At 46.0% G+C, this 20,813-nt stretch overlaps 1 long non-coding RNA gene across 1 annotated transcript; it reads right to left on the bottom strand.

The window, feature by feature from the left end:
• Positions 1–123: 123 nt before the first annotated feature.
• Positions 124–20,154, bottom strand: LOC118570953. The gene is made up of 3 exons (XR_004943277.1): positions 20,030–20,154; positions 1,996–2,272; positions 124–348 (listed from the first exon to the last, which is right to left on the bottom strand). It is a non-coding gene; the product is annotated as an uncharacterized LOC118570953 (long non-coding RNA).
• Between the last annotated feature and the right edge of the window lie 659 nt (positions 20,155–20,813).

Below are 20,813 nucleotides of genomic sequence, written 5' to 3'. Positions count from 1 at the left end.
AGAGAGAGAGAGAGAGAGAGAGAGAGAGAGAGAGAGAGAGAGAATCTTGATACCCCCATTCCCATGAAGTCAATCAATCTTAATTAATTGCATACATTGAGCAAATATGCATTAAGAGCCTACTGCACGCTGGCTGAAGTCCTTACTGTTGTCAAGTACTACCTTATCTTCCGGAGAAATTCATATGCAGAAATGGTTGGCGGGCCTGGGAATGTAGCTCAGTTGGTCTAGCCTGCCTACCACGTGTGAGGCTCTGCCTGGGATCTTCAGCACTCCAACATGTAAACAAGATGTCTGGGGATCCGGGTGAAGGGCAGAGCCCAGGCCCTCTCAATTCAGTCCTCAGCACTGCAAACAAACAGAAACCATTGGTCTACAGCTAAACTTTGCTTCCGTAGAAAGTACAGAAATGTGGATGGAGACTCTCACTGTTTAATGCCTAACCAGGAAGCAGCCATATATTTTGAGTGGGACATTATTGTTTATCCCCTCAGGTGGGACTGAGTGAAAGAACACAGGCATAGCGACTTGATTAGTCTGTGGGAGTTTATGGGACATCTGGGAACCCCTTACCTCAGAACCTGTTTCTCTGAAGCAGGAGAATCAGGCCCCATAAATTGTCATCTGACAAAATGAGAATATTATATCGACAACCACCGCCATTAACTTTTAGTAATAAAGTGATTTCCAACACAGCAAGGGGATACATCAAACATCATGGTGGAAAGACGGGGGGGGGGGGGGGGGGGGGGGATAAAAGGAGACTTTTCAAATTATACAGCCCTCGGTTACGGTTTGGCTCTAAGTGTCTGTGAAAAGACTTATGTCTTAAAGGTTTGGTCCCTAGCTGGCTCCTCTAGTCACTGGGAGGTGACTGGGCACTGTGGGCTCTGCCTTCGTCAATGGGTTAATCCACAGAGAGATTCATAATTCATCTATATCATTGTAAGGTAATGGAAATTTTCTGGGGTGGGGCCTCGGAAATGGAATGCATCACTGCAATCTTGCCCATGGGGGCTGTATATTCTCTCTCCTTTCCCCTCCCTACTTCCCCCTTCTGCTTTCTAATTGCCATGAGGCCATCCTAGGAACCACCCAAGTCTCAGACCATGACAGACTCTTGGAGACCAACTGTTCTTGCTCATTCTGGAATCCTATCTTTCCCTCTCTTCCTCCCTCTCATCTATCTATCTATCATCTATCTATCTATCTATCTATCTCTCATCTATCTATCTATCTATCTATCTATCTCTCATCTATCTATCTATCTATCTATCTATCTATCTATCTCTCATCTATCTATCTATTATCTATCTATCTATTATCTATCTATCTATCTATTATCTATCTATCTATCTACCTATCTATCTATCTATCTATCTATCTATCTATCTATCTATCTATCTGAAACCTTGGCCAAGTGTCTTGGCTCCTACTTGAACACATACTAGTCATGGTTTCTAACCCCCATGGCAAACCACCCACCCTATCTCTGGACATTAGAAAGGATTTTTTGTGGGGGGGGGCATGGAACCAGAGTGTGTGTCTGTTTCCTCTGCTTGCCGCTCCATCTGTTGGAGTCAGAGATAACAGAGTGACTCACATCCCTTCAAACGATGGCCTACAATAAATGATATACAACCAACCATGTGGGCTCTTGAGGCAGGCTGCATGGACTGAGTCCGAGCTTTGCCATTTCACTGATTGTGTGATTTCGGGCAATTGAATCCTCCTATGCCTCAGGTTCTTCATTTGCAAACCATGCACCCTAATACTGTCTATCCCCGGGGCCTGACGATGTGAAAGGGAGCCTGCTACATATGACTCAGCAGTCAGTGTTATGACGCTGATAAACCTGCTGATCTCCCTGGGAGTCTGCTCCCGCGGGCTAAACATCTTTATTTCTTCCCATGTTCCAGGACCCCTTACACCCCTCCTCCATGCAGCCCAAGGGCCAGGATTCCTGCCTAAGTAGATCCCAAGGACTGAGCTTACGACTCTGGTGGGAGCTGGTCCAGGGAGGCCGAGGTGAGGCATCCTTTCCTTTTCCCGGTTCTCCATGCATGCACTGGTTCATTCACAAAGGATCGGCCCCATGTGTGCTGGTGTTAAGGTGGCTCTTTGAATGCACATGTCACAACTCTTGACTCACACTGGAACCGCCATGGACTGGAACGAGGAACAGGCACTGCCGTGAAAGGCCTGTAGGCTCTGTGGTGCAGATGGTCTCTGTTGCAACTGTTCGGCTCCGTTGCTGAAGCATGAAGGTAGCCTTAGACAAGATGGAAGACTTTGTTCGTAAGGAGCAGGCAACTGGCTGAATTTGCCTCATGAGCCATAGCTGGCTGACTTCTGAGCCAAAACATATTGAAAAAACTGTTTTTCATCTCTCATTTTCTATCCAACTTATGGAGATGCTTGGTGTTTTGGTGTGTTGGTTTGTGTATCTTTAAAACATAAGCACAAGGTCTTTATGTATCTATATTCGGTTTTATTGTGTTGGGCTTTGCACATTCCTCTACCCTTGTGTGTGTGTGTGTGTATGTGTGTGTGTGTGCGCGTGTGCATGCAGAAGCCACGGAAGATATCAGGTGCTTCCCTCTACCATGCTCCCTCCTCCTTATTCTCTTGAGACAGGGCTTCTTGCCAAACCTAAAGGTCCCCATTCTGGCTAGGCTGGCTGGCCAGCAAGCTCCCAGGCTCTGTTTGTCTCCACCTGCTTTACTGGGGTTGGTAACATACACAGCTATCCCCAGCTTTAATGTGGGCCACTGAGGATCCAAACTGAGGCCCTTGTGCATGTGGGACAAACACTCTTACCCACTGAGCCATCTCCCTAGGACTTTTGGAAGATCTTCCTGAGCGAGCCCTTGTTCTGGCACACTGGCCAAAGTAATCCCCATCTCTCTTAACTTTGTACCCTCTGCTGATGACAAATGTCCCTTCGATGTATGCATCAAGGTCATTGATAAAACAGGGAAGGTCTAAGGATGGAGGAGGAGTTCTTGTTAACCAGCCATGTTCAGGACTTAGTCCCAGCACTTCCTCCAGGAAGTGGTCCTTCCAACTTCCTCCGTTCCCAGGCCGCCCTGTCTGAGGAGGGCATGACGCTGAATGATGCCCTTATGCTTCACCGATGCCCTACCATGTTATCCATGCTCTTGTGTACTCTCCTCCCCTGGGCTACATGCTCGGTGGCATACAGTAGGTGCTCAATAAATGATGGCAGAATGGGGAAATGAATGTGTGGCTTCGTAGACGTGTCTCCCTCAGCTTTTATCCTCCCAAGCTTACTTCCGTGGGTTGTAGAGATAGCTCAGCAGGTAAAATGCTTGCTTTGTAAGCATAAGGACCTGAGTTCAGATCTCCAGCACCCACATAAGAAGCCAGGTACGCTGGCACACCTGAAATCTCAGCCCTGGGGAGGTGAACACAAGAGGATCCTGGACCTTTCTGGCCAGCCTGTCTAGCCAAATTGGCGAGCTCCGGGTTCAGTAAGAAATTCTGTTTCAAAAAATAAACTGGAGAGCAGTGGAGGAAGATAATGGATACTGACCTCTGACCTCTACATGTTGCTGCATGCGTGCATGTGCGCGCGCGCGCGCACACACACACACACACACACACACAGAGAGAAAGAGAGAGAGAGAGAGAGAGAGAGAGAGAGAGAGAGAGAGAGAGAGAGAGATATTCTTCCTGATCCTTCTTTTGAAGCAAGATTCCTGGGATAAACAGGTCAATGTGGTGTGTCTTCTGGGGTCTTCTGGGAAGTTCTCTTTCAGAAAAGTGTTCAATGTCTTTCCCACAAGGGTCTAAGTAATATGAGAATTTCAGGGGCCATTGGAGAGAGATTTGGTAACAAAGATGTGAGTTCTTTCTCATCCTTCTCAAATCATACCACTTGCTTTCTCCTTACTGGGCCTTTGCTTAAGAAATGTCTGAACACTAGCCATCTGAAGGGCACACATAAATGTTTGGACATTACAAATATTATTAGTGAGTCTCATCCATGCCCCACGGTACAGTCCTTCCAGGCCTGAGCCTGGAGGATCTCCAACAAAGAAACTCATATCCTCATGTTTAAAACTAATACCATGGAGTTTAATTACCAGAAAGCTGCCTATCTCAAAACCCAGTATCGCTGGCAAAGAGACCACAAAACATAAAGGCACAGCTGCTCTTAGACTTTGGTTGTTAATCAATTATTTTAAATTGACCCTCTCATTCACAAGGTGATGGATAGATCAGTGTTCTCTCTTGTGTGCTTAGAGGGACCTGGCTCTTTGGATAGAAATTGGAAAGTTTCCCATGGTGCTAACATTAAAAACTCCAGGTTGTGACCTGAGATTGCTTCCCAGTGGGACTCGGTCAGCACTTAAAACACATTGACGTTTAACTCAGAGTAAGGGCTGTGATCTGATGGCATCCAGCTGATACACACATTGTTACCTACTTCTCTTCCTCTTTCCCACCCCATCCTTCTCTCCTTCACCCTTCCTGCCTTCTGTCCACCCACCCCTTCCCCTTTCTCTCCCTCCCTCCCTCCTTTTCTTTTTATTATAATATTTAATGTTATATTTTGACATCCTTTTAGCTCATCATCATTTCCTCTTCTGTTTCTCATTGATTATTCCATACTAAGTGGCTGCAGCCCTTCAATTCCTGGCTCTTGATGGCCTTTGAATTTAGAGCTAGCATTTGGGACCCGGAGTCATCCGCAAAGGGACAGACAGTGCTAGCAGTTACTGTTCTGGGCATGCTCCCTGGGCAGCCACTGTGTACATGCATGTTCCACATACAATTTCACATCCTACAACCTTGAGAGGCTAAGAAAATTAACTAGAGATGTGGGGAACCAGGCCACACCTCTCCAGCAAGCCACTGTAGCGCGGGACAGTGTGTGTCCCTTCCGAAGAAGTCACATCTGTCCCTTTTCTTAAAAACTCAAGGGAAAAATGGGCAGAGGTTTGAACACAGCAGTGAACTGGAACTGGATCTGAAATTTAAAAAAACAAAAAACAAACAAACAAACAAAAAAACAGAAAAGAGATGAAACAAACATACAGATCAATGTTGTACAAACTGCTGTAAGATGGAGAGTTTGAAAACGCAACAATTCATTGATCTTGGGTGCCCGTATACAATGACTATAATTTATTTTATTAAAAAAAAAAAGTCAAGTCAGGCATGTTGGTGGCACAGATCTATAATCCCAAAATTTATTGGGGAGGCTGAGGCAGGAGTATTGGAAATTCAAAGCAAGGAAATTCTGGGCTGCATAGCAAGACCCCATTTCAAAACAAAGAGAAACAAAACACAATTTTTTTTCCATTTTGATCAGTAGGCACATGCAAGGGGCGGGGCTGACGGGGTTGCAGGGGATGCTAAGAATGGACAACTTCGTTTCTCTGAGGAAATGAGCCCCAGAGCTGCTCATTAGCTGCTGTGACCTCAGAAGCAGTACCAGAAAGGGAAGGGCGGCAGGGAGTTCACCTCCTCCTGAAGTTCTAGACTAACAGAGGAGGACCCTTCCCCTCGCTGAGAGTTCCTCACAGACCACATGAAGGGATGCGGTACTGGCCCTGTTGGTGCTGACCCATCATGCTACCTCCTGGGGGAAGGAACACTCTTCCTGGGATGGCGCCCGATTGGGGTTCTGTACTCAAAAAGCAAGACGGCCTCTGCTCCCTGGAACCTGGGATCCAGATACAAGTTCTGGATTGCTGAAGCCCACTTACCTGGAGTGTCACATAACTCTTGTGATCATGTTTAAATTAGGAAATATCTTCTAGAACACTGACATTTCTGTCCAACACAAGTGAACTGTATCCGCCAGTGTTCAGACCTCGGAAGGCTATCAAATTGGGTTCCCCTTCCCCAGGTTCGTCTGTTGATGCATAACCCCTCCCCCACATGCTGAGGCAGGACTAAATAATCAGGCTGGGGAGGGAGCTGTATTTTATCCCAGACTCACCTCCTTCTTCTCTTCTTCTCCTCCTATTCTACCCCCCTTCATTATCTTTCTATTACCAACAAGGTCATCATGGATATACAGACACCCACACAGCCTGCATACAGGAAGTTCTCAATAAATGTTTATTCATAGGCTGCTGCATTAACTTAACTCTCCATCCTGCCCTTAACTAACACAGACAATGGCGATATTCGGTTTGGAGTTTAGAAATAAAGTCTGAACAGAGTTAACCCTGGGCATCTCCATCAACAGGTGCCCAGTTTCAGAGCCCTGTCAGCAGAGCCTTTCAGCCATGCCAGCTCACTAACCTCAGAGAACATGGCTGCAGAACTGTGACCATTCTGGAGGACTTAAGTGCTGTGCATCACCACGAAGAAGCTTCTCCTTCGACATCTCCATTCCCACTGGAGGCCGAGCAAGCGTACTCCTGCTGCATTGTGTTACTGCCTCCCGCCTTGAGCACGGTTGGCAGGATCTGCTCCTGGTTTTAAGTAAACGTTGTCCAAGGTCCAAGTGACCAGAGCCCAAGGCAACTGCTCCAGCCTGGGGAGGAGCCATTCTGTACCTTTCTGGGAGCCCTGCATAGCATGGCACAATATGCTAGTTTATTTAACGTGACATTTAAAGGGCAAGAGAGAAGATGGGTGACAAAATGCTGAGCATAAATGACATCTGGGTATGAATAAATCTGGCTGTCATGGTAGTTGGAGATTTGCCTTTTGTTCCCAACTGCGGTGGTAAGGTTTTCGGCACTTAGGATGTCACACACACACCCCCATCTGTACCCTCGGACATTTCTTTAGCCTTATGCTCTGTCCTTGACTGCTTCTTGAGAGTATGCTGCCAGCTTTTGAGGGACGTAAAACAGAGTTGTGAGGATGACACACAAGAAACTCAGGTACAATAAGAGACATACAGAGGAATACCACACGAAGGCTCCATGCCTCAGCTAGGGAACCAGGGATATGCTGTGGAATGATCCTCTTGTATAATAGAAAGATTTGTCACTCGAACTGGTTTAATAAAACGCTGATTGGCTGGTAGCTGGGCAGGAACTTAGGGAGGAAAACTAAACTGAGAATGATGGGAAGGAGAAGGTCAGAGTCAGGAGTCACCAGCCAGACACAGAGGAAGCAAGATGAGAATGTCTACCAAGAAAAGGTACCAAGCCACATGGCTAAACATAGATAAGAATTCTGGGTTAATTTAAGTGTAAGAGCTAGTTAGTAATAAGCCTGAGCTACCAGCCAAACATTTATAAGTAATATCAAGCCTCTGAGTGGTTATTCGAAAAATCTTATATCTGTATGTATTACCCTTTGACCCAGTTAACCCACTGTGAGGGTTTCTAGATGCAAAACAGAAAGAATACAGAACACTAAGCATCACCCCTGGGCAAACCCCAGCAGAATGGAAACTTCAGCAATGAGCTCCAGAAGCTGTCACCATCCCAAAGAGAAATGTTGTGTGCTTCCTGACTGGAAAAAGTCAAACTGAGTCTGATCAAACCTTGAGATCAAATGACCAAATTACAGGAACCAGGAGGGACAGGACACTGAAAGGATGGTTGTTAACCAAGTCCAGGATGGAAGACACTCTTAGATGATAAACCACCTAGCTAAGAATGTCCTAAAAGGCTGAAAGATATGAATCCTCATATACAGGTATCATAGTGAATTCTGAGCAGGATAGAAAGAAATACATTCACATTATAGGCATTGTATTGAAAATATCATAAAGCACAAAAAAAGATATTAAAATAGCCAGAGAATTTTTAGTTATTGTCCACAAAAATATACCTCATGAAAAATAGAAGGAACATCTCTAATGGCTTATCCCAAAGAGTGGGGACCTATCTGAAATCAGGAGAAGAACACAACCACAAAATCCTCTGCATAAAAAGCACTCTGTATGTTGATCTGTTGTGGTTTTCCATAACGGTCTCTGTCTGTGGCAAAGAGAAGTTTCCTTGATTAGGGATGAGGAAATGTTAGGAGCTGCACCCATGAAGTCTCACCAACATGACTGCCTAGCATGACACCAGTAGACGTGCTAATGTGGATGGGAGTTTGGGGGAGCTCATGATGCCTCAATCCTAAACAAAGAACTACAGGCAACTAAGGATTGGTGAAACCTGGGGAAATGCCCCTCCATGGAGGGAAGAATATACCAGCTGGTTATCCAATACCAAATGGTTATCCTGGAAAACATTATACAGACTAAACAGGTTGTATTTATGTGTTTAAGGACACACACACACACACACACACACACACACACACACACACACATCACACATACATATCACATATACACACATACATCACACACATACACACACATACATACACACACATACATACACACACACACACACACACACACACACACACACACGTAACAACAATTAATTCAAAAGAGGCCATAAATTTGAAAAAGAGCAAGGGTGGTTCATGGGAGGATCTAGATGAAGGAGAGGGAAACAGAAAATGATGTGCTTCTATATTTTTTTAAAACCTTTCTGTTTTTATAGACTAGCGCTGTCAGCTTTGATCAGAGAAGCTTTTGTCTTCCATAGCGAGTGGTGACTGCAGACTTCTGACCATCCAAGAGCTAGGAACATGTGACTACTGACTGCTTAGCTCTAAACAGGACATCTATATTACCTCCTCCAAGTTTCGGGGAATGGTGCAGAAGCAGAGGATGGGGTGGAGTGTTGTGGCTCTCCAGCTGTCTCCAGGATGACATGGCAGCGACATTCTTAAATACATGACAGCGATGGTTATCTGCACAAGACCTGCCCGAGATGGGCCTGACATGGAGAGGGGAGAGACTCAAGGGGCCCCGCCTCTTCCTAACAGTTGCTGGGTGAGGAAGAGACATGGTCTTCAGTGGTGTGGCCACTTAGGGTGCCCACACTCTTGTAAATAACGCTCACCCGTGTTCTCACAAGCAATCTTAACGAAACTCAGAGGTCACCAGAAAAAAAAAAGTGTGAAAGTGAAGGGGGGTGGTTAGGAAGAGGACTAACATATTGGGGGGGCACCGACAAAAGTGGGGTGATGAGGGATAAATATGATGAAGATACATTATATACATGTCTGAAAGTGCCATCATGAAACACAATATTATAGATATATGCTAATAAAATAGTCTTTAAAAACCTCACATGGATCTATTCCTTAGATAATGTGAATAGTGTAGCAATTAACATGCACCAAAAGAAAAAAAGAACAAAAAGATTTATTCTGGCCAATAGTTCCAGAAGCGTCAGTCTAGTTGCGTGAGTTACTACCTCCTGGCCATGCCAGTACTGTACTTACAGACTGTGCATATGATTATCTGATTTAGTCCCCCCCCCCTCCATGAAGTGGACACCTCACGCCATTATACAAGAAATAAACTAGGGTTTCTAGATGGCAAGCAATGAGTTAAGTGGGCAACTTGAACATCTGTGTGAGCACAGCTGGTTCTGATGTCCTCAGTATCCATGGTCAAGAGTCAACCAATTTTGGATTGAAAACAGTCGGGGAAAAGGAAGCTGTGTGTGTCCTGAATATGGAAAGCCCTTTTTCTTGCTATTAGATCCCAAACAAGCAATATACCGACCACTCACGTGGCTTTTGCACAGACTGTAGCACTGTATAGGCACTCTCATTAATCTAAAGTACAGGGAGGGCTGAGGTGGTGAGTCACACCTATAATTGCAGCACCAAAGGGGCTGAAACAGGAGGATTGCTGCAAGTTCCAGGCCAGCCTGGTCCATTCAGAGAGTTAGGAGCCAACCAAGGCTACATAAAGTAACTCTGTTTCAAATGGCAATGATAACAACTGTACTACTATTAGGGACCAGAATAAGGACCTGAGCTTAGCCCCCAAAAACACAGAGAGAAAGCCAGAGGGGCGGTGAATGCTTGTAATCCCAAGAGCTGGAGAGGCAGACAAATCCCTGCGGCTGGCCAGCCTAGCCTACTTGCTAGGTTCCAGGCCAGTGGAAGACCCTATCAAATATAATAAATAGGCCGAGCAACTGAGGCCTGACATCCAAAGCTGTCCTCCACACTCATGTGCACTTGAATTTAAGCACACACACAAACATGTAATAATAATAATAATAATAATAATAATAATAATAATAATAATAATAAAGGGTAGGGGAGGATGTGCACATATTCTATGTAAATATACTACTTACAAAAGGATTTGAGCATTCATGGGGCATCCGGAGCCAGTGTTCCACACATACTGACGAATAATGGGACAACATCCACATTATCCCTATTACAATAAAGTGTCCACATATTTAAGATTCCTCTTCCTAAGACTTGTGGTGAGTGGAAGTCAGACCAGCACGTCCTAATTCCACGGGCTTTGTCTAGCTAATTACCCCCATCCCTTTCACTCCTCACCAGAAGGCTAGCCTGGCAGCACCATTCCAAATATTTACTCCCCAGAGTGGAGAGGCTGTCCTCCTGCGCTTCCTCAATCAACCTTGGAGTGCCTGGCACACCATCCCTCAGTAATTAGAAGCTACCTTCATTAAAATCTGCTCAGTGAATCATCTGTTCATTCATGGAACAGCTCGGGCTTCTCTGGCAGCTCTGCTCTGCCCTCAGGGTCCAGCAAATGCCAAGCAGTTGACAGTCCTCCTTACGGTCCCTTTGGTCAGCCCGGCTGGGACACCTACACAAATACTTTAGGGGTGCAGACCTGCCCCTCCGGCTTCCTCAAAGATGAGTGAGGATCTGACATTACTGCTGCGGCTTGCCAGTCCCTGAAGGGACATTTTCCCTAAGGAGTCATTTGAGAAATGTCTGATCCACAAGGTTTTAAAGTTTTCCAATAACAGTCCCTTGAGCTTCCGTTCTGCAGTTGGATAGAGTGTCAACCCAGGGGAATACCGGGTGGTGTGTGGAGCTACATGAAACCCTCCCCTACTGTATTTATCTCAGCAAGTTCATAGACAGTAGGCTTTTTTTTTTTTAAACACAGGGTTTCATGTATGTAGCCCAGCGTGTCTTGAACTCACCTTGAACTTCTGATCCTCCTGCCTCTACCTCCTAAGTGGTAGAATTATAGGCACTTGGTTTATGGGGATTAAGAACAGGGTTTCGTGCAACCACCCACCCACCCCACCCCTGTCCCAGCACATACACACACACACACACACACACACACACACACACACACACACACACACACACACACACACACACGTGTATTGGTTTCCTAATTGGTTTAAGAACCTTGCTCACTCCATATCCATTCTCATTACTCAGTAACTGGAGACAGCCACCTCTGTAGAGGTTTTTTTTTGTTTGTTTTTTAATAGCATTTCACTGCCATTTTATTTTCCTAAAATGTCAGTTGGCCAGCCAAGGACATTTCCCCCTAGAGTCCTTGAAGATTGTTTTGAGCTGAAATAACTATCACGGTCAGCTGAGCACTAAATGAAAAATAGTGTTATATGTCAAATTAATATTTCAGGAAAGAAAATGTACAAACCCCCCACTGGCACGTCCACTGCAGGGTGGGTCGAGGGGGAATTTCTAACACTAGCAATAAAATCACAGTATGACAACCAGGAGCCAAGAGCCTCACATGGTCCCCAAAGGGGGCCTTGAAGTCAGAGGGGAGAGAGGGAATCACACAATGGTGACCGGGGTCTCTCTTTGCCAGCATGGCAGACTGGAGAGGCCCAAGAGGGCGAGAGTGGTATTAATCTGTAAATTGGATTCATTTTGTGAGAGGGATGAGAAGAAACCATAGCTGAAGCCTTTAAGAAAACCTAAACTGTAGAAGGATGATCCAGCCTGGCAGTGGTAGCACACGCCTTTAATCCAGCACTGGGAGGCAGAGGCAGGTGGATCTCTGAACTCAAGGCTAGCCTGGTCTACAGAGTGAGTTTCAGGCTAGCCAAGGCTACTCAGAGAAACCCTGTCTCAAAAAGAAGGAGGAGGAGGAGAAAGAGGAGGAGGAGGCGGAAGAGGAGGAGAGGGGGGATGATCTAAGATCTCTCAGCTTGGCCAAAGCAGGTAATAAACTGAATGTACACTCCTATCCAACTTTTTAAAGTATATGACACGAAAGAGTTTCAGGGTTCCTTAAATACAGTTATCCAGAGAATGTTCTGGAAAGTGGTGGTGGTTTGAACAAGAACGGCTCCCATAGGCTCATGTAGTCACCAAGGAGTGGAACCATTTGACAGGATTAACGAACAGGAGGTGTGGCCTTGCTGGAGGAAGTGTGTCACTGGGGGTGGGCTTTGCGGTTTCCAGCTCTTGCCAGACCCAGAAGCTCTCTCTCTCTTTCTGCTCCCTACAGACCAGGATGCAAAGCTCTCAGTTCCTTCTCCAAGCACCACGTCTGCCTGCACGCCGCCATGCTCCCTGCCATGATGATGATGGACCAAACCTCTGAAACTGTAAGCTGCCAGCCCATTCAATGTTTTTCCTTTTGAAGAGTTGCCGTGGCCATGGGTGTCTCTTCACAGCCGTAAAACTGTAACTAAGACAAATGCTTTTGTTTTAAAAAAAAAAAAAAAATGCAGGTATGTTAGCTCTACCCCTGGAGGTTCTGATTTATTAGATGTGACTGGGGGCCAGCAATCTGTGATTCTAAAAGCCTTGCAGGCGGGTGGTCTTTACTGACACAAAGTAAGAGGTGAGGAAAGATGGAGGGTTTCTGTTTAATTTTTTTCATTCTGGTTTTCTGGTTTACATGCTGTTCTGTGAAGACGTACTCCAGCCACCATCAGACAAGGTTATTTTTAAAAATTACAGCTGGACTTGCTAGGAGAAAGAGCCGCAGGCGTCAGTAATGACTAACATTGATCAAGGTCTTACTGATGATGCTAGTTAGTCCTAACAATGGCCCCGTGACGCAGGCACCGGTACTTCAGCCTTGTCGCGGACCGAGAAGGCCAGCTGGTCCAGAGTGCCACATTGTGAGAGCCTGAGCATCACTCCCATCCTCCTTTGTTCTGGTGGCAAGGACAGGGATGGCAGTCTGTGAGTCACCTCCCGCTGGGGCCTGTGGGACATTTTCTCCTGTGCTTTCCCATCGACCTATCATCTCTTCCAGAGACTTTCTCAGCTACCTGTGTGTTAGGAAGGATTCTACCACCGTGCAAGGTAGACAGGGAAGAAGACATTGGACAGGCCGAGATATGTGCTGGCTACTAAAGCCTGCTCTGAACAATCCTTTGAAAACATTCTTAATTGGTTTTTCTCCTGGAGAGCACAGTGTTCTGAAGGGGCCCGAGCCATGGTTCTTTACAGACACGAAGTCTGCAGGAGACAGCAGAGGGCTCCTGAGACCACTTCCCCCATCTCACAGATGACATTATCTAGTGACTATGGGGCTTCCTGAAAGAGAGAGAGAAAAAAAAAGAGCAAGTCCGACAAGAAAATCAGATCTTTTTAAATCCAAATGTGGTTCGTAGGTTTTAGATTGCTTTAAAGACAGCAGGTAAACCTGTTCTGTTCGTGGTGAGTTTGTCAGACGTTTTACAGACGTAAAATCCGAATTGCAGGTAACAACAGTGTGTGGTGGGGGTTATGGGGTAGGGTGTCCAGAATGATGCATAAAATGTGTGCTTACAATAAATGTATTTGCTGTTTATCTGAAATTCAGATTTAACTAGGTGTCCTGTGTTTTTATTGGCTAAATATGGCAGTCCTGTTTTGTGAGGAGTGTGGTTTTATTTTCTCTTTGGAGATTGTTTTCCTGCTCTGTGCCATCAGCTTGATGAGTTGAAGATGCAGAAACCAGGAAAATCATCCAGCCCGTCTCTTTGTGCTAAATACCCAAAGGGCCATGTTACTTATTCCAGTGCACAGGAGCACACATATCCTGCAAGTGTGCATCTACACCCTGCCTTCAGTTACACACACACACACACACACACACACACACACACACACACACACACACTTACAAATACGTGCATGCAGAGGATGGAGGGACTTTTAGCATCCCCAAACACAACCCTTCATTCTGTTCCGATTTTCACGGCTTTCCAAAACCAGAATGTTCCCTCCTGGTCAGTTCCCAGCTACTCTAGGAGAAACTTGTACTGCAGCACAGCTTGTCTCCCGAGCTGCATGACCAGGCTCCCAGCCTCGGAGGCCGCCAGGAGGCCTTTATTGCTTGTCTTCCGGTACATTTGAATTTTTCTTTACTGGCCACTGCACAGAACTGCCCGTTTGAACAGAAGAGGACAAAAGTTGTTCTGGGGTCAGATAATGAATGCAACTCAGTGACAAGGGAAAGTGAGAAAACCAAGCTAGAGCCAGATAATTAAATGACTCACAAATAGGAGAAAAAAGAAACATTTTAAGCATTCTGGAGCAATGGTCTGGCACAGTGGTTAAAGGATTAATTCCTCCTGCCAGGCTACTAGAGCTAACAGCCAAATTTATTTACCTTATCTATAAAGTAAAGTATCTATAAAGGAGCAATACCTGCTTGCTGGCTGTTGGGATGAGTATGTGGAGGTATAAAAAGTGCATTTCACTTTCTGGGCTCAGCGGCAGCCTCTCCATGCATATCCTAGCCAGTTGTCAAAACTAGCCTGTGACATACGTGGACATGTTGGGAGACTTGCCCAAAGCCACATGGCTAGGAGACACAAAACCAAGGTTCAGCCATTTGTCCAACCATTCCCTCAGTTACTCAAGGTTAAGACCATATAAAGGTGACGTACACAGGTCTCCTGGTCGTGGCTCTGTAGAGGAGTGACGGCATTTCCGCTGCAACCGCTGATTGGTTGTTGGAGCTGGGGGGGACAGCATCAAGACCGGTTTAGATTGGCTCACTGATGGTAAGGATGGGGCCCTTGGTCAAGCTTCTCATCTCACGCCAACATTGGCCAGCCAGATGAGGACCTCATTTTCTGTGTTCTCTCCAGGAAAAGCCCCCCGGAGATGGAAAGCCCCAATCAGGTCTTCTTGACCTCAAGTCCCAGGACTTCCTCCTTTGTTTTCTCTCTATGTATATTTTCACACTCACCACAGACCCTTCCGTCTCTTTAAATCCACTTAGAGGTGAATGATCCTCAATCTTATCTCCTAGACAACACCTTTCCCTGGATACTCAAAACTCCCCACCAGTGTCTGCAAACCTCACAAACCCAAAATGGGACTCTGGCCAAAGAACCTGCTCCATCTTTAGGACCCCTGGCTCAACACGTGACAGTCCACTCTTCTGGGTGGGCCAATCCAAAGTCACCCTTCACCCCTCTTTCCCGGGCCTCTTCTGACAGGCAGTCTGTCTGCTCATCATACTGGTTCTGTCCTCCAAACACATTCTGACTGCTGATCCCACCCCCATGGCCTCCTTCTCTCATCTGGACCACTGCAGTAGATCCCCAGTGTCCCCACTTCCAATCGGGCCCCCTGCCATAGCCTGCTCTTCACACAGCAGTCAGGGGACGCCTATGAAAACAATAAAAATAGCACCAGTCTTCTGTTCAAACTTCTCCAAAGCCTTTCATCTCAGAGAGGCATGTGAGGCTCACAATGGCCTGGAGTACCCGCCAGCTCTCCCAGCCTGGTCTAAGCTCTCACTCCTTACCTCCCAGCCACATCTGGGCCAACCCCTGGCCTCTGTATCAGGTCTCTCATATCCATGCGCCCTTATCAAGGATCTTGACTTGCTCTCCTCTCTGCTGCGGTCACTGCGACATCCTCATGACTCACACCCCAGTGTTTTTAGCCTACCACCTGTGTAAAACAGTGACATGCCATCCTCAGCTGGGCATTCCCTCTCCTAAACCTGCCTGATTTTTTTCTAGCCCTTACCATTTATCAGAACTTGATGCGATCTCTTCACTTGCTTGCTGTCTCCATCTAGGGAGGGCTATACGGACAGAGATTTGGGCTGTTTTATTGACTGCTATAGCCTCCATGTCTAGAAATTATAGGCACGGTAGATGTACAATACGTGTTCAGCAAAGGCATGGAGGTATAGTGGGGAAGTAGAAAAGAGTGTTCAGTGACTGAGTGAAAAGAACATTCTAGACATTCTGTGCTGTTGGCTGCTTCTGCTTCCACAGCATAAAAGCAGGCTGCCCTACACTCCTCACTGTCCTAGGCATGACCTCTACCATGTCCCTAAGCAGATCTTCCCTGGCTGGCTGGGTTTGTGCTTTGTATGTCTGCTGGATTTGGTAAAGCCACGTGTAAGTACCCCTGTGTGTCCCGGCTCCCAGTGAGCCGCCGATAGAAAGTGTGTCTGGGGACGTTATTTCAAAGCCTCTAAACCAGCCAGCGAGTGATGAAAATCTTGTTCAAGTGGAGAAGACACAAGTCTCTTTGCCCTGATGCCCACTCCAAATGAGTTCAAAAGGCCAGCCGCAGTCCCCTGCAGCCACTGTCCTCTCTTGTGGCCCCAGTGATTGTGTGTGCAGGCCCATGCTGCAAAGAGAAGACCTTCAAATTGGATACGCTGAGAAGCAAGCTTTCAAAGCCCAGACAACCGTCTTCGACTGCATGTAAACAGCCATTGTGAGGGGAGGCGGTAACAGTCAGATACTCTGGAACATCAATTAGGGACCTTCAGACCACACCAAGGCCGGTCAGCCCTCTGCATCAGATTCAATCAACTGCAAATTTAACCAGCTACAGATAGAAAATACTTTTTAAAAAAAATCGTGTTAGTGCAAAACACATAATGACTTTTCAAAACTATTCCCTAAATGGGGATTGGGGAGATAGAGCTCATCAGTTGGTAACGAGCTTGCCATGTAATTGTAAGTATGTGAGTTCGATTCCCGGCCCTCACATAAAAAGTTGGGCATGGTAGCACACACTTGTAATCCCAGCACTGAGGAGGTAGAGACAGAGGCATACTCCTGCAGCTCACTGCTGCCAGCCTGGCCTAGTTAGCAATCAGCAAGCCTCAGGTCCCAGTGAGAGATCTTCTCTCAAAACACAGGTTGATGTTTTCTCAGCAATACTACCCTAGGGTTACCCTTGGCCCCCATCACATCTACACACACATACATGCACATACATTCACACCTGTACTCTCTGTCTTTGTTTCTCTCTCAATCACACACACACACACACACACACAGAGTCTCTCCCTCTCTCTCTCTCTCTTTTCTCTGTCTCTTATCTCTAACACATACTCTCTCTCTCACACACATACACACACACACACACACACACACACACACACACACACACGCAGATATACACACATACACCCGAACACATGTACATACAAAAATGATGCCCTGATACAATAACTTTGCACAGCATCCACCATAGACTTGCTACTCCATTCCACTGTAAATAATCTAGAAGTGGCTAAAATGCCTAAGGGGCTGGTTGTGGTGACTCGTGACTGTAATCCCAACTTCCTTGAAGTGGAGGTAGAAGGAACATAAGTTCAAGGCCAGCATGGGCTACATAGTGAAACCATTTCTTGAAGAAGACAAAAAAAAAAAAAAAAAAATAGAGTGGGGATTTAGCTCAGTGACGGCAAGTCTGCCTAGCATACACAAGGCCCTGGTTTTGATCCTGAGCGTCAGTAACTAATAAATAAAGACTGCATAGGTAATATGCAAACACAGCAGTGCTGTGTGTTAAGAGTCTTGCACACCTGTGGATGTCGGTGTTTGTTTTGGTTGCTTTTCTGCTACTATCCTAAGGAAAGGGTATCTGGTTCCTCATGGTGGGGAGGTCAAGGCAGCAGCAGTTTGAAGCAGCTGGTCACATGACTTCCATCATTAGGAAGAGGAGAGGGATGAGCTCAAGCTCACTCACTGTCTCCTTGTCATGCACTCAAAGACCCCAGCCCAGGGAATGACGCCACCTACAGTGGGCAGGTCTTCCCACCATATTAATCAAGTCAGGATAACCCCCTAGAGGCACAGCCAGAAGCCCATCTTCCTGGTGATTCTGGATCTAATCAAGGTGATCATTGATACTGACCGTCACACTCGCCTACTCTGGCTAGTCCTGGAGCCACACCCCCATAAATACTGAGGGACAGCTGTGTTCAGCCTCTCCGTGTAGAATTCCCTTCTCCATCAATTAACAAGTCTTGCTTATGCAGTTGGGAGGTGCTGTCTGATCCTCTGGTGTCTGCAGCATGTCCTAAAAATCAAAGCGAAGCTTCTAGACCCCTGGAATGAGCATTAAACATTCACCCCAAATGTCAGAAACCAGGACAGATGATAGAGCTTCATCTTTTGCTGAAAGGTTATAAGGTATGTCCAGATGAGTCAGGTACAAACAAACAAAGGATCAGGTACATACAAATGATATAGTACATACAGAGGAAACAGGCACAGACAGAGGAAGCAGGTGCATACGAAGGAGGCAGGAACGTACAAAGGATGCAGGTGCATAGGAAGGAGGCAGGAACAGTCGAAGGATGCAGGTACAGACAGAGAATGCAGAGTATCAAATGATCAACTAGGGCTCTTCTCTAGCATTACTATGCTGTGGATATCGCTCTGTGTAAATAAAGTTCTGATTGGCCAGTGGCCAGGCAGGAATATAGGCGGGACAAGAGAGAAGAGAATTCTGGGAAGTAGAAGGCTGGGAGGAGACACCGCCAGCCGCCGCCATGAGAACCAACATGTAAAGACACTGGTAAGCTACAAGCCATGTGGCAAAGTATAGATAAGCAGAAATGGGTTAATTTAAGATAGAAAAAGTAGATAACAAGAAGCCTGCCACGGCCATACAGTTTGTAAACAATGTAAGTTTCCATGTGCTTTCTTGTTTGGGTCTGAACGACTGTGGGACTGGCGGGTAAGAGAGATTTGTCCTGACTGGGCCAGGCAGAAAAACTCTAACTACATTACTATCAGCAAAACTGTCACTAGGCCAGAGTCCCCAATGGGGACACAGTTCCCAGCGGAAGTGCTTAGGTCTCCTTCCTGACACACACCAGCAATGGTGTCTTTAGTGTTGTGGAACATACATGTTTGCATGTGTGCTCTGCCTTTCCTTTGTCATCCATTTTACATTACTCTTTCACGTGCCACTAAAATGCTTGTTCATTTTGCACGTGTGCAATGGGTGTATGGTGCATGTGTGTGTGTGCACTTGTGAGTATGTGCTCTGTTTGTAAATTATTTCTTCTATTCTTCCTTTGAGGCGGGATCTCTCACTGAACTGAAAGCTCACCATTTTGGGCCAGGCTGGCTCACCAGCTCCCTGAATCTGCTTGTCTCTGTCCCTCAATGCTAACATCACAAGAACTTGAGGCAATGCCAAACTTTTATATAGATAGGAGAGATTCGAACTCAGGTCCACAAGCTTGCACAGCAAGTGCTCCTACCCAGTGAACCATCTCTCAGTCCCAACTCTAATGACATCAGAACAAGTCAGTGATTAGAAGACAGGCCCAGGTCATAAATTTAAGTTGTAAAAACAAACAAACAAAATCGTCTGCCTTAGAATGACTGGTGTGTGTGTGTGTGTGTGTGTGTGTACAGGGAGAAAGAGAACGGCTGAATTTAAAACAAGAGTCATGTAGGTGGCTTAGAGAAGTTTTAATATTTAATACTTTCATCATTTCTAAGGCATAAAAATAACTATTATATTATTTTTAAATCGACCAAGGGAGATTTAATTGAATTTTTAAAATTTTCAGCTGTGTGAGATTATTTCTATTTCTACTCCAGTGAGCATGCCCGGCTTCCTCTAACATGGAAAGGAACTATGTAATTGCTCTTGCCCCTTACCCTTCCTGAAAGGGCCGAGCCATGGTCCACGGCGCTGTCTCGGCGGGGGACAAGTGACTAAGTGGTGTGGTTAACTGGCTGTCATTGTAAGGTCACTCATTCGCTCCCGAGTTCTCTCGCTCTCCCATAATTCCCCACAAGCCTCTCTGGCCAGTGGTGAATTTGTGATATATGGCTAGTTTCTCATTTGCAGACCCTAAGAACCAGAACCAGAATGATTTCCAAGAAACTAGTACATTTCAACGCTTTGTTCCACAGTAACCCCACATTCACTTTAAAGGTGTAGGAATCAGGTGGAAAAAAAAATATTCTATTAACTCCCCGTTTGTGGAGCGTTTACTACCTACCAGGAGGTGTGGTGATGGTCACTGTTCTCGGGACAGGCAGGTCGGGATGTGGCTGATTCATGGGCAGGAGTGAGTGTCTGAGTCCTGGATGAACGGTTCCACACCGACAGAAAGTAGAGCAGTGATTGCCAGGGGCTAGAACGATGGAGGATGGAAGTGCTGTGAGAATCTATTAGCAGTTGTCCAAGGTTATCGATTTGTTGTAATGCTGGTTACACAACCCAAACAAACAAACAACAACAACAAAACCACTGAATTTTGCACTTTAAAGGATGAGTTGCAGAGAATGTGGAGGCCATCTCAATAAATCTGCAACAGATAAAAGGCCCTTGGGTCACTCGTTTGTAGTTTCCAAGTCTGTCAGATGAGCATAATGCCTTCAAGGATTAAATAAGCTGCTGTGTGGGATCTGTTATGACTTACAGCGTTTCAGAGAATCAGCCATCATGTGTGGGGAAGGCATGCTGGCTGGTAGTCTCGGGGCAGGGGAAGTTTGCAGCAGCTGGCTGCTATGTGGAGAAATGATGAAGAAGCAGAAGTTGGTTGGGTCAGAAACAGGGCCAGGCTAAAAGCCTTCTCCTGAGCAACCCACTCCTTCTGGTTAGGCCCCATCTCCTAAAACAGCGGTTCTCAACCTTCCTAACGCTGAGACCCTTTAATACAGTCCCTCACGTTGTGGGGATCTCCCTACCATAAGATTATTTTGTTGTCACTTCATAGCTATAATTTTGCTACTGTTATGAAGCATAATGTAAATAGATGACTGCAGGATATCTGATACGTG

Source organism: Onychomys torridus, chromosome 20, assembly GCF_903995425.1.
Source record: "Onychomys torridus chromosome 20, mOncTor1.1, whole genome shotgun sequence".
NCBI lineage: Eukaryota > Metazoa > Chordata > Mammalia > Rodentia > Cricetidae > Onychomys > Onychomys torridus.
Note: the sequence above shows the minus strand (reverse complement) of the source record. Positions and strands in the feature narration are given on the sequence as shown.